Raw genomic sequence first — 16190 nt, forward strand, 5'->3', positions numbered from 1 at the left:
CTACATCTCTGGAACTATTTGGAGGTCGATAAAAGACTCCCAACAGGGTGACCTCACCTCTCCTGTTTCTAACCTCGGCCCATACTACCTCAGTAGACGAGTCCTCAAACGTCCTTTCTGTCGCTGTAATACTCTCCTTGATTAACAATGCCGCACCCCCCCCCCCTCTTTTACTATCTTCTCTGTTCTTACTGAAACATCTAAATCCCGGAACCTGCAACATCCATTCCTGCCCCTGCTCTACCCATGTCTCCGAAATGGCCACTACATCGAGATCCCAGGTACCAACCCATGCTGCAAGCTCACCCACCTTATTCCGGATGCTCCTGGTATTGAAGTAGACAGGTAGGTGCTTGATGGTCGGCACGGACACGATGGGCTGAGGGTCTGTGTCTGTGCTGTGTAACTCTATGACTCTAAGACAAAAGCAGAGATGTATGCTGGAACTGTTTAGGCCACAGTTGGAGTACTGCGTACACGTCTGGTCACCACATTACAGAAAGGACATTATTGCTCTGGAGAGAGTACGGAGGAGATTTACAAGAATATTGCCAGGGTTTGAAAGTTGCAGAAATGCAGAAATATTGGATCGGCTAGGGTTGTTTTCCTCAGAACAGAGGAGTCTGAGGGGTGAATTAATTGAGATGTACAAAATTATGAGGGGCCTAGATAGAATAAACAGGAAGGACCTGGCTCCCCTAGTGGAGAGGTCAATTACCAGGGTACACAGATTTAAGGTGATTGGTAGAAGGATTAAAGGGGATATGAGAAATAATGTTTTCACCCAGAGGGTGGTGGGTGTCTGGAATTCACTGCCAGGAACAGTGGTGGAGGCAAAAACTCTCAAAAAACTCTTTCAAAATGTACCAGGAAGTGCACCTGAACTGATGTAACCAGCAAGGCTGCAGACCAGGTGCTGGAAGAGGGGATTAGATCGAGCAGCTAGTTTTTCCAGCAAGCACGGACACAACAGGCTGAATGACCTCCTTCAGTGCCATAATTTTTCTATAGTTTTAAATAACATTGGAGAACGCTAAGGGTTTATCCAGTAATCAATGATAATTTCATGCCACCTTCAGTGAGCTGAGTTGAAAAAAAGACCAGATTTGCCTGAGATAATGAAGTCCAGAATACAGCACGGGCTGTCATGGTGGGATTGAACTCTCAGCCTCTGACAAAGACCCATGGCCTGTGGATGATAAGTGCAATGACAACACAACAGCATCATGTATCCAAACAAGGCACTGACAGCACCCTGGGCTAAAGCCTTGGCCTGTATGGGAATTAAACCCATGATCATTGTGTTATTACCGCAGTGCTCTACCCACCTGAGCTACCAGGTCTTGCTGTATAATTGTGATGTTAATGTTAATGTTTCAGGTCTGTGACCTTTCACCAGAACTCTGTTTCTCTCTCAGCAGATGCTGAGTATTTCCAGCAGTTACTGTTTTGATTTCTAACATGTACAGAATGTTGCTTTTGTTTCTATTTTCAAATGTCTTTGACAAAGTCGATCTATCCAGAAACCCTGGATTACCAACTCAACAATGCAACCACTTGGCCTGCAGTTTGAATGAATTGTGCTTGGAAATTCATCTCACTTCCATCTTCCAAAGCAAAGACCTCGATTGATAGGATAATCCTGAAGAAAATAAATGTCAAATAAATCAGCTTTTGTTTAAACACATTGTTGTAGATTTGTTGTCTTTCCCACCTGAGTATTTAGCATCACCTGGCTGGAGCTCAGAAAGGACAATCTGGGGGAGGATCGTACAGCAGGAACAGAACTTCAGCCTGAACACAGTCCTTCAGGATCACACTGAGAGGGACAAACGGCACTTTGGTCTTTCTTGTCTCTCTTCACTAACAGCAAAGTCACCTTGTGGGTTGATCCTGAGGCCTGTAAGAAATGTGTTCCAGCCACTCTCTTCTATGTTCAGAACTCCTGGGCACGAAACAGAAGGCTCCTTGACAACTGTGTTTAGAGTCAGGAAGAACAACAGTGAATGCTGGAAACGTGCTGTCAAATCAGAGATTGGTGTAAAACTGGGTATTGTTCTTGACTGAAAGTGAAACGGCAGGTTTAAGTTTCCAGTCTGAAAATCAATATTGTATTACTCTGTGGAGATTTAATGTGTTTGTGTGACAGTCCTGAGTCTACAATTTTAACACTGGTGTTACTTAATTTCAAACAAACCTTTTGAAACTAAATAAATTCAAGTCTACATCAGTAGAAGAAGGAGGAGTTCACTTCTGGTACAATTATACAACAGATATTTAATCTCCAGATAAAGAAGGACCTGCAGCGTGTTGCCAGGAATTACATATTTTATTGAAGTATGAGTGTTAGACACCAGGATAACTAAAAATACACAGAACATCCACAGGAGTGCTATCACTTCAGTTACTCTGGGATCATTCCCACTGTGGAACTCCACCACTGCCTCTGCTGAAGGTTGTAGGCTGAGGGAGTGGAGCCTCCAGGAGTGGACTGTGAGAAAGCTGGGTTTCAGTATCCTTTCAAATATAAGGTGAGGTACCAGAGGAATCCTTACTAAGGATCTGTCTGGGGTTTTACTTGCCCATGTCAGTCTATGGGTGAATGATGCCTGACTCCCCAACTGTCTTACATTGAACCTAGTTTGGAACAAGTTGAATTCTGTTTCCAGGAGAATAGGGACAAATTTCACCCACAATTGTGGGAGACAAAAACAGCCATTAGAGAAACTGAGAGATCTTTGGAAAAGAATATGGTGCACAATGATGGTAATAGAGGCAAAAGCTTTTCCAGCTACATCAGGAGTGAGAAGATGGGTACAGATGGTTTTGAGCCACTGAGAGACAGTTCAGGACAGATTGAAACAGATTACCAGGCTATGACAGAACTGTTAAATGACTATTTCACATCAGTCTGCACTCCTGTGGATGATGCTCAGATTCCAGCTGTGGGATGTGCTGTTAACAATAACATCATAAATATTAAATTAGAAAGGGATTGTCATCCTGGATAAAATAGGAAATCTCCAACCTGATGGTTTTCCAGGTCCAGATGATATCTATCCAAGGGTGTTTAAAGAGATGGGATGGGTGATCTGTGAGCCCCTTGTCTGTATCTTCAACAGCTTAGTAGAGTCAGGGATTGTTCCCTCAGATTGGAAGGTAGCTCACGTAGTTCCCATTTTCCAAATCAGAGACAAATCAGAGCTAGGGAACTACAGATCCATCAGTGTGAGCTCGATCACAGGGAAGATGTTTGTATGGATCCTAAGAGATGCTGTTTCTGATCACTGGGGAAGAGAAGTCATTACAGATACTCAACACAGCTTCAGAAAAGAAGATCATGTCTTAAAAACGTGTTTGTGTTTTGTGAAGAAGTTGCTGTGTTGGTGGGTGAGGGGAATCTGTTTACATTGTCTATCTCAGGGTGTAATCCAACAACAACATAGAGGGTTGTGGGGCTGAAGGACGTGAGCTGTGGTCTAACTAGTGTTTTGTTCCAACATAACCACTCTCCCATTTTCCATTGACTTCAATGTGATGGAAACTGGCAGTTTGAACCTGTCAGCATTTGAACGATATTTGCAAATGATACGAGGATCTCTCGCAGTTGGGATCTTTCTTTATTCTGTCCCCTCGAGGTGTTAGAGAACAGACATTATCCTGTACACAAGGAGCTGCAGTGTTATGGTGATGGTGGAATAGTGGTAATGTAATGGGATTTCAGTCTGGGGGCATGGGTTTAAACCATGGCAGCTGGTGGAATTTAATTTGAATTAATTAAAACTTCAATTAACTGAAAAATCTGGAATCAAAAGCAACTCTTAGTTATGATGTTATAAAACTGTCATTGATTATTATAAAAACCCATCTGCTTCACCAATGTTCCTTCGGAATGAAATAATGCTGTCCTTACTTGACCTGGTCTACATGTGACTCCAGACTCACAGCACTGCTTGGTGTAGCGTCTTGAAGAGTTTAAGCTGAATAAGCAGTGATTATTTGTAATAATTCTTTCCAGATATTATTAAAGTAACTATACTATGTGTAAGCTGAGTTAAACATGGTCTGAGGCTGAGAAGCAAAGCCTGATGCTGAGCCACGGCTGTGTTAAAAACTGGCAGGACAGCAAGAAAGAAACCTTGAGTTAAATGTGAAAAGAATGTCCTGGTATGTTTGAAACTAACAGATAGTGAAAGACAGAATATTCATTAAATTACAATAAAAACAGAAGATTAAAGCTTCTAAGATCTGTTATCACTCGAGTAAAAGACATTGCTGGACCTCATGTAACAACTGTATGAATTTCGAGATAAGGAATAACAAAGGTGCAAGAAAATGGAACCAAGAGATACCAGAAAATTAAGCATAAATGTAATCTTAAAGTTTTTTAAAAATGATGATTAAACAGAATGAGTAAGATAGTCCAGGATCTGGTCAGCTGCCACAGAGGCTCAAAGGCAAAAAAGGGTATAAAAGAACAGCTATTGAATATGAGAAGCAGAACGAGAAACCCAGAGGAAGAAAGAAGAGAATCTTCAGAGAACAGAACCCAGCAAGAGAAAGAGAGACCAGACCACAGTTACTCGGAGGGCTACCGCCGAGGTTCTGAGTATCAGCCTGTGATTATTGTCGTTGTTAAGTGTTACTTCTCTGCACTGAATGTAAACTGCTGAATAAATCTACAACACTGATAACCAATATATATCTGTACCCATAGTGATTTGTTGTAGTCACGAACAAGTCGCCCTTGTTGGCTTAAATTGAATCCTGAAAGTAGCAGGAAAGCCACAATTGGCACCCCAGAAATGAGACTCTGACTGACAACTGAAACTAGTTTTTGTTGAATATAAGGCAGCAGACACCAGGGTTTTCATCTTCACATTTTTTTGAAACATCGAGACACGATCTACTCATTACACCAAGATGCCTGAAGGGGATCTTTGGACAAAGAAGCTGAATGCATCGCATTTGCAATTTATGGATCAGAACCTCAGATTCTTGGTGGACACAAAAGATCAATGAACTACAATGACTGAAATAAAACATATGAGGGGGATCTCCCGGTTTGGACAAGAAATAGTAAAAGAGATAGTGTAACCACATAATAGTTTGTGGTCTTCTCCCAGGAAGACTTTCCATGTGAGAAATAAAAGAGGGATATGGAGTGGATTTTCGGTGCAAGGTAAAGGAGGCCCGAGCGTGTGGAAATTTCTGGGAAAGAATAAAGGGACTTGGGAGCAGATAAAAGAATCAAACCAAGGCCCAGTGGTTTCAGAGAGTGAAGGATACATCCAATGTGTTGGCCATGATGGTGGAAGAGACACGAAGGGCAGTGCTCTTGTATTGGGTCTAATGTATGGTCCAATAACAGAAATTGGACAACGAACCTTTTTAGTAACTTTGAAGCAATGGGGAGGATATAACTACCCTAACATTGATGGGGGGAAGGCGGGTAGGGGAGGTGGAATAGCTAGAGTCAGGATAAGATTCAAGGATACAATAACTGCATGCACAAGACCAACGGGTAGCTCAACAGTGTAATGCTCACAGTGTATGAGAAGGAGGATAGTTCAGATGTTTGGGGTCAGGGCCAAGAGAGGAAATGTCCTCAATTAGAAGCAGGACCTGGAAATGGCCTTGTAATTATCCCCACCCACAAAACAGTATATCACTAGGTAATACCAGAAGTGGTCCCTGTCATTTTAAACTTAACTGATTTAGTATTGCCCAAATGGTGTCCCAATAAAACAATACAGTTAACTCAAGGGATGAGACAGCGGTTTTTGACGGGGATTGCGAAAAGACTACCTTGTCCCAAGTGTAGAGGATGTACAGAATGCATTCCTCCATGAGAACAATACTAGAAATGAAATTAATCAAACAAGAAGTAGGCGAAAGAGAGGCTTGATAAATGCTGGATTTACTGGTTTAATACAGTCACCTCAATGATTAACTCTCTGGACTTGGCAGTTTCACAGATACAGTTATGGACAGGAGAAATTGATAAATATACTCAGTAAACAAAATAGCATAGAATATGAAGAGCTGGGAGAGGATCAGACAATGGGCGTGCACTTACGAGACATTATACACGAGACAGAAAATCATGTGAGAAAGATTAATAACCTTACCCGAGAGGACAGAAAGGCCGCTGACCAAGCAACTCATAATGATGTATGTGTCATATATGGGAATTGGTTGGTAGAACGGTTCAGAGACAACCGAGAAGTTATCAATGAAGGACATCTTCCCACTTGGGTAACAAATTGACATTTATCAGGATGATCCTGTTATCAGGACGATGCAGAATTCTGTAAAATTAGGAGTCTGATTGAGGTTCGCCCGGTCAAGCACAAATGTTACAAGGTGGGGAATCAGAAGCTATTGGGACGAGTAGTACACATGTTCAGTCTTATGAATGGAACCATGCCTAATCCTCTGTTTAGAACAGAAAACATAGGGGTTATGAGGGAAAGTGTCATTAATCGATTCCTGACATCACTCCAATAGTTTATCAGGTTAGAAGAACTAACTTGGATAGAATGAAACCTACAGGGATACAGAACAAGCATGGATATCTTCATTTGCCCATATGATTTATATGATCATTAAAGAGCCACATGTGCTTTAAATTGGAATGGGAAGGGGATGAACTGCACTGTGGAAGTTCCAGGTTCATCAGATGTGAGAACTAGAACGGCCTATGTACGAGAAGGGAAGTCCTGTTTTATCACCTGAGAAGACTATTACCATCACAGGAACTTCAATGTTCAAATTGGGACCGACTGTATTACACCGATCAAAACCACAGTCCTAGGGGGAAAACCTTCCTCGCCATTGAGATGCCTGACCAACAGGTCTCACAAGTAAAAGATGGCTTGAACATAAACCCAGGGGTTTATGTCACGAAATTTGGGTACCACATCCCTGAACTACCAATAACCTCAACAACATTAATAAGTCAAGTGAACACCTCCCAACGCCGTTATTACACAGTACAGCAAGGAAATAAAACTATAGCTAAGGATATTCCAGGGGTAGGGGATTCATCACATTGGTGGGAAACAGGGTTAAACATGGAAATTCCCCTCTGGATTAGAATAATTTCACATGAATTGATTAGATTTAGATTTTTAGATTTAGATATACAGCACTGAAACAGGCCCTTCAGCCCACCAAGTCTGTGCCGACCATTAACCACCCATTTATACTAATCCTACACTAATCCCATATTCCTACCACATCCTCACCTGTCCCTATATTCCCCTACCTATACTAGGGTCAATTTATAATGGCCAATTTACCTATCAACCTGCAAGTCTTTTTGGCTGTGGAAGGAAACCATTGCACCCGGAGGAAACCCACGCAGGCACAGGGAGAACATGCAAACTCCACACAGGCAGTGCTCAGAATTGAACCCTGGTCACTGGAGCTGAGGCTGCAGTGCGAACCACTGCACCTTTGTGCCACCGCTGGAATATAACCCAGTTATTGGTGCTTAAATGCTTACTGCTCCACACTTGCTACTTGAAGCACCTGGTGTGCCAAACAAGATCACAATGAAACATGATGACAGAACAAATATATAAGTTCAAAGTATACAAGAATTTAATTTGAGGGGTCGGCATAAATGCCTTGCCCTCGAGGTGCAGATATTGTAAGATAATTCACTGCTTGGTGTATTGTTTCAAACCCACTAAGATCACCCAGATAGGGAATGATATCATGTTCCCTGTACCTACTCATGACATCACTGAAATCAGAGTCGACTTTGGAATGCAGGAGGAAGCATTAAAGACAATAATTCAGTGGAGATACCCCATACCCCCTCTATCCTTAGATTTATAATCCATAATTAAAATATTGTAATATCCCAAAAGCACCGGTTTAAGATGTGACAAGAACATGAACATTGAGAGGGAGGAATTGGAAATTTGGGAAATAGATATAGATGGGAAACAGTTGTGAATACAAGTCAACATCCCTGGCTCAGAACTATTTCTATTCTGTTCACTTTGATACAAACGATGGTCACAATTGTAATAATAGCCGTCCTCTGTTACTTGAGAAATCTTACCTCAAGACAGCTGAAGAACACTGAATTGAGCTGAAACCCAGCTCTTATGTCTAAAAGAAAGTAACAGTCAATGAAAAGTAGTGAGGGGTCAATATATTGTCAGATATTTCACCCTCAAACTGGGGAGTTGTAAGTAGGTTGGGTAGCTAGATTTTTAGCTTAACTTGACTATTTTCACACTGTATCCTCTGTAATAACTAACAATATCAAGTAAATCATCTTAATACTAACATATGAACAAAGAAGTTAATTTTGTGTCTTGTATCAGCAAATATATGTATGTATTAAGCAGCAACCCATCAAGAAACAATGATTACAAAGCAATGGACCTTGACTGAGTTATAATTAATGAATTAAGAATCATGCTAGAAAGAATCGGCTTTAATTTAAAAGTATTAAGTTTAAAAACTAAGTCTTAAGATTGTAAGAAATTCAGAATCAGTAGGACTTTGTAACTCACTGTGACACAGTCAGCAGAAAAAGTTTTGTGACCCAATAACATTCATTAACTTTGCTAAAAAAGAATCAATTTCTGTACAAATTCATACTGTCCAAGGAGATAACAACCATAATGAATAGAACTCTTCATAGGTTTTTATCGCAATTATTGTCAACATGTTTTATTGATTAAGCCTCAATTAGAGGAGGGTAGTAACTGACTTTGCAGGACCTGGATCAACCATCGGGCAAACGAGAAAGGTGGTCTGATGGCCAAAAAGGGTATAAAAGAACAGCTATCGAACATGAGAAGCAACACAGAAAATCCAGAGCAAGGAAGAAGAGTATCTTCAGTCAACAGAACACAGCAAGAGAGAGACTGCGTCACAGTCACTCAGAGGGCAACCACCGAGGATCTGAGGAACAGAAAGCCACTATTGTCGTTGTTAAGTATTACTTCTTTACACTGAATATAAATTACTTAATAAATCTGCTGCACTTAAACCCAACATATACCAGCACCCATAGTAGTTTGTTGTGGTCAGGGACAAGTCACCCTTGTTGGATTAAATGGAATCCCGGAAGTAGCAGGAAAGCTACACTTTCTTGACAAATCACCAAGATACCAGACTACAAGTCATGGCCAAAACATCATTTATTGGTTACAAATCACAACTTAGTTAAATCTGGGCATACAGACACTTTATAGACATGTATAAATACATATAAATGTAATCATCAGTTGAGCACTAATAGGGAGAGTATTTCACAAAAATAAGTAACAAATACTGGGGTGAGAGTGGCAAAAGATCAAAAGGTCTGAAAATTAGTGGCTGAAGACTAAAATTGACTGATTTTTTTTTTACAATGTATCATGTAATTATAACACTGTTATTCAAGCAAACTAGTTGTGTAATGATAATTTTGTACAATTTTGCATATGTAATGAATAAAATTGCACTGTACTCAGAATACAATTTCATGAGACTTACCTGACAGCTGATAATTGGTTTTACAGAGCTTCATGTTCTCAATGTCCTGCTTCTGCCTATTTATAGCTTGTTCATGTAAAAGGTGTTCTGTGAAGATGCCTCAACTTTTTTTTTTATTTCCAAAATATACTTTATTCATAAAAATCTGTAAAAATTACATTGCCAAACAGTTTCCAAACAGCACCAAAAAATACAAACATTGCAAGGGAGATCAGTTTCCTTCAATACTGTCATGAGTTTCTTCCCAACCCTTCCGTTTCACAATTGTCATGTCAATTACAGTTTTACATTTACAGCAATTGAGAATATTAACGATACATTCGAGGGGTTTCCCAGTGATCCAGCCCCTCAGTCCAGCTTGGTGGGGGAACCTTACACTGTGGTCTTTCCCCATTGAGCCTTTGCTGCGGCTGCCCCAAGCTTTAGTGCGTCCCTCAGCACGTAGTCCTGGACCTTGGAATGTGCCAGTCTGCAACATTCGGTGGTGGACAACTCTTTGCGCTGGAAGACCAGCAAGTTTCGGGCAGACCAAAGGGCGTCTTTCACCGAATTGATAGTCCTCCAGCAGCAGTTGATGTTTGTCTCGGTGTGCGTCCCTGGGAACAGCCCGTAGAGCACAGACTCCTGTGTTACAGAGCTGCTTGGGATGAACCTTGACAAAAACCACTGCATCTCTTTCCACACCTGCTTTGCAAAGGCACATTCCAGGAGGAGGTGGGCGACCGTCTCTTCCCCACGATGTCTCAACTTTAATGGAAAGCCTTTCCTTGGGCCTTGCCGCCTGAGCATAACTGAGGCAGGTTTTGTCGAGGTGGCCTGCCCCACCAAACATGAAAGTCAAGTCAAGAAGGCTGAGAAGTCTAGTTCTCCGGTCATCCTAGGCGGTGACTTCAACTGCATCATCGATGCGGCTGGACGATCCAGCAGTGACGACAGCAAACTGGACGCTACGTCCAGATTCCTAATAGAAACAGTTAAGGATGCCAAACTGCACGATGTCTTCAGCAAACCTGCAGACGGAGCGCAGCGCAGATACACATGGTCAAGATCGGACGGGTCTGCCCGTTCCAGGATTGACTTCCTGTTTGTGTCCCGTGCTGTCACGGTCGGATCCACCGACGTCAAGCCGGTGTTCTTCTCCGACCACTGCCTCTTACTGGCCGACTGTCACTTACAGGACGACCAGCGGGTTGGCAGAGGGACGTGGAAGCTGAACGTGACACTGCTGACCCCAGAGAACGTTGAGGAACTCAAAAGGGATTACAAAGGTTGGAGGACCGTGAAACCCCTCTTTGAGTCTCCAGTTTACTGGTGGGAAGCGATAAAGGAGAACATCAAGAGGTTCTTCATCCACAAAGGTGTTCAGAAGGCGAGAGAGAGACAGAGGGAACTGTCCCGACACCAGAAAATTATGCAAAATCTACTCCGGTTGCAGTCAATGGGGGTCGAGGTCAAGGAGGACCTCCAAGAGGTGAAGAGCCAGCAGGCCTAGCTCTTTGCCAAGGAGGCCTCCAAGATCATCTTCCGGTCCAGAGTCCGCTCCATCGAGCAGGATGAGACGTGCTCGCGTTACTTCTTCCAAAAGGTACACAGAGAGAGCTCTGTTATCAGCAGCCTGAAGGAAGAAGATGGCTCGGTAACGTCTTCGCAGTCCGACATACTAAGGATCAGCAAATCCTTTTATGCTGGGCTGTATGACGCGAAGCCCACAGACAGCAGAGCCTCCCAGTCCTTCCTGTCATCTATCACAGAGGTCTTAGATGACAGCAGGAGGGAGAGACTGGACAAGCCGCTAATTCTGGACGAGCTGACAAAGGCCGTCGAGTCTTTCGAGACGAGTAAAACTCCCGGGAGCGACGGCTTACCGGTCGAGTTGTACTCGGCCCTGTGGGACTGGGTCGGCCCGGACCTGCTGGAAGTATACGAGAGTATGCCCCTGGCCGGCAGCATGTCAGAATCCATGAGAAAAGGCATCATCACCCTCATTTACAAGCAGAAGGGGGAGAGGGCAGAAATCAGAAATTGGCGGCCCATCTCACTGCTTAATGTTGATTACAAGATTCTGTCCAAAGTCATAGCCAGTCGAGTCAAGTCTGCTCTGGAGTTGGTGATTCACCCCGATCAGACCTGTACTGTACCCGGCAGGAAGATCTCTGATAGTCTCGCGCTACTCAGGGATACGATCGCCTACGTACGGGACAGGAGGGTGGACACCTGCCTCATCAGCCTGGACCAGGAGAAGGCTTTTGACAGGATATCGCACACCTACATGATGGACGTGCTTTCCAAAATGGGGTTTGGGGAGGGAATCTGCAATTGGATCCAACTGCTCTACACAAACATCAGTAGCGCAGTCTCAGTCAACGGGTGGGAATCGGAAAGTTTCCCGATCAAATCTGGAGTCAGACAGGGCTGTCCTCTGTCCCCGGTCTTGTTTGTTTGCTGTATTGAACCCTTTGCTGAGTCTATTAGGAAGGATGCGAGCATAAGAGGGGTGACAATCCCAGGCAGCGGAGGCACTCAGGTCAAAACCTCCCTGTACATGGATGACGTCGCCGTTTTCTGCTCGGATCCGCTGTCCGTGCGCAGACTGATGAGCATCTGCGACCAGTTCGAACTGGCCTCGGGAGCCAAAGTTAACCACGGCAAGAGCGAGGCCATGTTCTTTGGCAACTGGGCTGACCGATCCTTTGTCCCCTTCACCGTCAGGTCAGACTACCTGAAGGTGCTGGGGATATGGTTCGGAAGGGCCGGGGCGTGCACCAAAACATGGGAGGAGCGAGTAGCCAAGGTACGACAAAAGTTGGGCATGTGGGGGCAGCGTTCTCTCTCCATTGTGGGTAAGAACCTGGTCATCAGGTGTGAGGCGCTCACGTTGTTGCTCTACATGGCGCAGGTCTGGCCCATACCCCACTCCTGCGCCGTGGCAGTCACCCGAGCCATTTTCCGCTTCATCTGGGGATCTAAAATGGACCGGGTCCGGAGGGACACGATGTTCAAATCTCTGGACAAGGGCGGGAAAAATGTACCCAACACGGCCCTCATCCTGATGACCACCTTCGTGTGCGGCTGCATCAAGCTGTGTGTAGATCCCCAGTACGCAAACGCCAAGTGTCACTACGTGCTGAGGTTCTATCTGTCCCCGGTGTTGCGAAGGATGGGCCTGGTCACATTGCCACGGAACGCTCCATGCAGTTGGGCGGTGCCGTACCACCTATCCTTCGTGGAGCAGTTTCTGCGGGAAAACACCTTTGACCACCGGTCCATCAGGCAGTGGTCTGCACGGAATGTCCTCAAGGCCCGACGGGAAAAGGAAACGGTGGATCCTGTCGGATGGTTCCCCGAGCAGACCGTCAAAGTCATTTGGCGGAATGCCTCATCACCAGAACTTTCAAACAAGCACCAAGACGTAGCTTGGCTGGTGGTGAGAAGGGCCCTCCCCGTCAGATCCTTCATGCACACCCGAAGTCTCGCCCCCTCCGCACAGTGCCCCCGCGTTGGCTGTGGTGGGGAAGAGACGGTCGCCCACCTCCTCCTGGAATGTGCCTTTGCAAAGCAGGTGTGGAAAGAAATGCAGTGGTTTTTGTCAAGGTTCATCCCAAGCAGCTCTGTAACACAGGAGTCTGTGCTCTACGGGCTGTTCCCAGGGACGCACACCGAGACAAACATCAACTGCTGCTGGAGGACTATCAATTCGGTGAAAGACGCCCTTTGGTCTGCCCGAAACTTGCTGGTCTTCCAGCGCAAAGAGTTGTCCACCACCGAATGTTGCAGACTGGCACATTACAAGGTCCAGGACTACGTGCTGAGGGACGCACTAAAGCTTGGGGCAGCCGCAGCAAAGGCTCAATGGGGAAAGACCACAGTGTAAGGTTCCCCCACCAAGATGGACTGAGGGGCTGGATCAATGGGAAACCCCTCGAACTGTATCGTTAATATTCTCAATTGCTGTGAATGTAAAACTGTAATTGACATGACAATTGTGAAACGGAAGGGTTGGGAAGAAACTCATGACAGTATTGAAGGAAACTGATCTCCTTTGCAATGTTTGTATTTTTTGGTGCTGTTTGGAAACTGTTTGGCAATGTAATTTTTACAGATTTTTATGAATAAAGTATATTTTGGAAATAAAAATAAAATAAACACAGCAAGACCACCAGGGAATTGACTGCGCTGCCCGGCAAGTTAACTGACATGCGCTGCTATTCCTGTTCCTTCACTTCAGTCTACTTTCACCACAGAGATGTTTCTCATACAAAATGGACTGTTTAGTTTGAACAGAAATGATTTATCCAGGTAATGACAGCACGGAGTGATGAAGGCATAAGCATTAAATGGACAGTAACATGAAATAGAACCACAAGCTGCGGATGTACAAGTTTCAATTTCCAAAACGCAACAACAGAATCAATGCGGCTCCTGTGAAATGTGCAAGGAAATACACGGGCTGTCATATATCAGCAGAAACAACTGACACACATCAAATCCTGTTAGTTTCATGTGGCATCTCCTTCTGCTTCTATCACTGCTTTTCCTCCAGCTCCCTCTGCTCCTCCAGCTACCAGGTGAATGAGCTGCTTGATGCAAACAGACCAAATTAGTGAAAGCCAGCCTGACCTGGAAAGCAGGGAGTGGGATTGAAAGATGCAGGACATTGAGAAACGATGGGTTTCACAGATAACAGGATAAATAAGCACCAGGATCTCATCTTCCTGCTTCTTCCAGATACTTAACGCATGAATATACAAGAGTTGTTCCCATTCGTAATTAGACACTGTCACCCTCTTCCAATTTTTTACAAGTTGCTTAGCTTTGAAACTGCATATTTCTGACAGGCTTTCAATGTGAAGAAAGTGGAGCTGCAAGAAAGTAATGTTGTTCAGCAGATGTAGTGCAAGAAGATACCGAATAGGCCAATGATAACAGTGAATGTTTGATGAGTTGAGCTGCAGTAAAGGGTTGGCACCATTTAAAATGTCATTCAGCAGGTTCCAGATCTGGTGATAGAAATGACAAGAAAACTTCTCACTGAATTTCCTCATTGTCATGAGATCAAAAGGAAAGGGCACAAGGCAAGAAAGTATATTTGGCTGTAATGGGTTGTGAGATGGCAGAATGAAGGCAGCATTAGTGGTGTTGAGAAACATACAATTATAGAATGGTACAACACAGAAGGAGGCCATTCAGCCCAGCATGCTTTTTGACAGAGCAGTTGTGTTTGGTTGCTCAGAAGTGATATTTGTGCCAGTTTGTATAGCAAGCAGAAAAAGCTATCCCATTATCAACAACATTTTGCCTTGCACTATCATCCCTTTAGTCAGTATATCACTCCATGTTGCAACTTTTCCACAGCCCTTAACTTGCTTTCTTTCACTCACCAACTGTATCTGTAATTGTTCTTGTCAAGTTACATCACTGATTCTCCAGCTCTGATCAAAAATCACCAATCGAGAGCTTTAAGAGCATTCTTCACTCCACATTTTCTGTTTTCATGCAACAAGTAATTGAAAGTTGCCACAGCAGCAAGAAGTTCTGATTTACCTAATCAAGAATGGAAACCAGAGGATGGTATTAAGAGGATTGAATCTAAACCACTAGACGACCAGGGAAGCTCTGCAATGCTCCTCAGGTTAGCTGCTTTTCCTATTTCACTGTCAGCAGGAAACATCTATGATTTGAAGAAGATTTGAGTTCTGCCACTGTCATTTTACACAAAGAAATCTGGTTCAACTTATTGAAACCAAACAGTATTCCCACTCATTCACTGAAGGTGCTATTTTTCCTCTAAATTTTGCAAGGATGTTTAGGAAAACACTTTTTTCTGGTTGTTTTCAGTGTTTATTTCTCACCCAATTTTACATTTGTCATCTAACAAAACTACAATATGTAATTAATACATTTCAATGTTTAAAATTGGAAAAATGAGCTTTGCATCAATTGGTTTGATAGATTATAGCAGATGCAGATTTGATTGGTAAACAAGTCTGTGATCTCACCAGGCAGGTAACTCAAGAGAACAGATACAAAGTTTGCTGTGAACAGGTCTTGAACCTTCACAGGGAAAGCCCCATTAAATTTCAAATCCAATGCCTTAACCACTCGGCCATCACAGCTTAAAAAACTGTCTGCTCTGTAATTAAATTATCCATACAAAGCATTAGAGAACTGCCCTTTTTTGTATGTTCGTTCATGAGATGTGGCGTCGCTGGCTAGGCTAGCATTTATTGCCCATCCCTGAACATCTTCTGGGCATCATTGTCTGTGAGCCTTGAGTTGTGTTGTATCTCCCAGTTGATGTGATAATGAACATGATGGAGTCAGTGAATGTTAGAGCACAGAAGGAAGCCTGTCGACCCACCGAGCCTGTGCTGGCTCTCTGAAAGAGAAGCGATGACCCTGTAACTGCTGCCTTCCGTGTTGTTTTGGTCGCTGTGAGGTGACTATGGAGTGACCTGCCCATGGCGCATTCCTGGACAGAATGTATGGAGGTTGTGAGTTGCTCAAGCATCAAAACACCCCTCTCAGCCTTCCTAGAGGGGTCCAAAGGAGGGCAGAGCTCAACGTTTGGCAACAGTTTGGCTGCAGGAACTGCTGGAAACATGACAAAGGTGACACATGACCGCATTAGGGGTTCCTCTCATGATTTTCTGTGAAGGTTTACTCTCCTGGCCTGAGTCTCTCCT

The 16190-nt window shown here is 43.8% G+C and overlaps 1 non-coding gene and 1 pseudogene across 1 annotated transcript; both read right to left on the reverse strand.

The window, feature by feature from the left end:
* LOC137348813 (zinc finger protein 721-like) overlaps positions 1-16190 on the reverse strand; it is a 98558-nt pseudogene that overhangs the window by 38715 nt on the left and 43653 nt on the right.
* On the reverse strand, positions 15538-15620 carry trnas-uga (transfer RNA serine (anticodon UGA)). The gene has a single exon. It is a non-coding gene; the product is annotated as a tRNA-Ser (tRNA).

This window comes from Heterodontus francisci, chromosome 34, assembly GCF_036365525.1.
Source record: "Heterodontus francisci isolate sHetFra1 chromosome 34, sHetFra1.hap1, whole genome shotgun sequence".
NCBI classification, from domain to species: Eukaryota; Metazoa; Chordata; class Chondrichthyes; order Heterodontiformes; family Heterodontidae; genus Heterodontus; species Heterodontus francisci.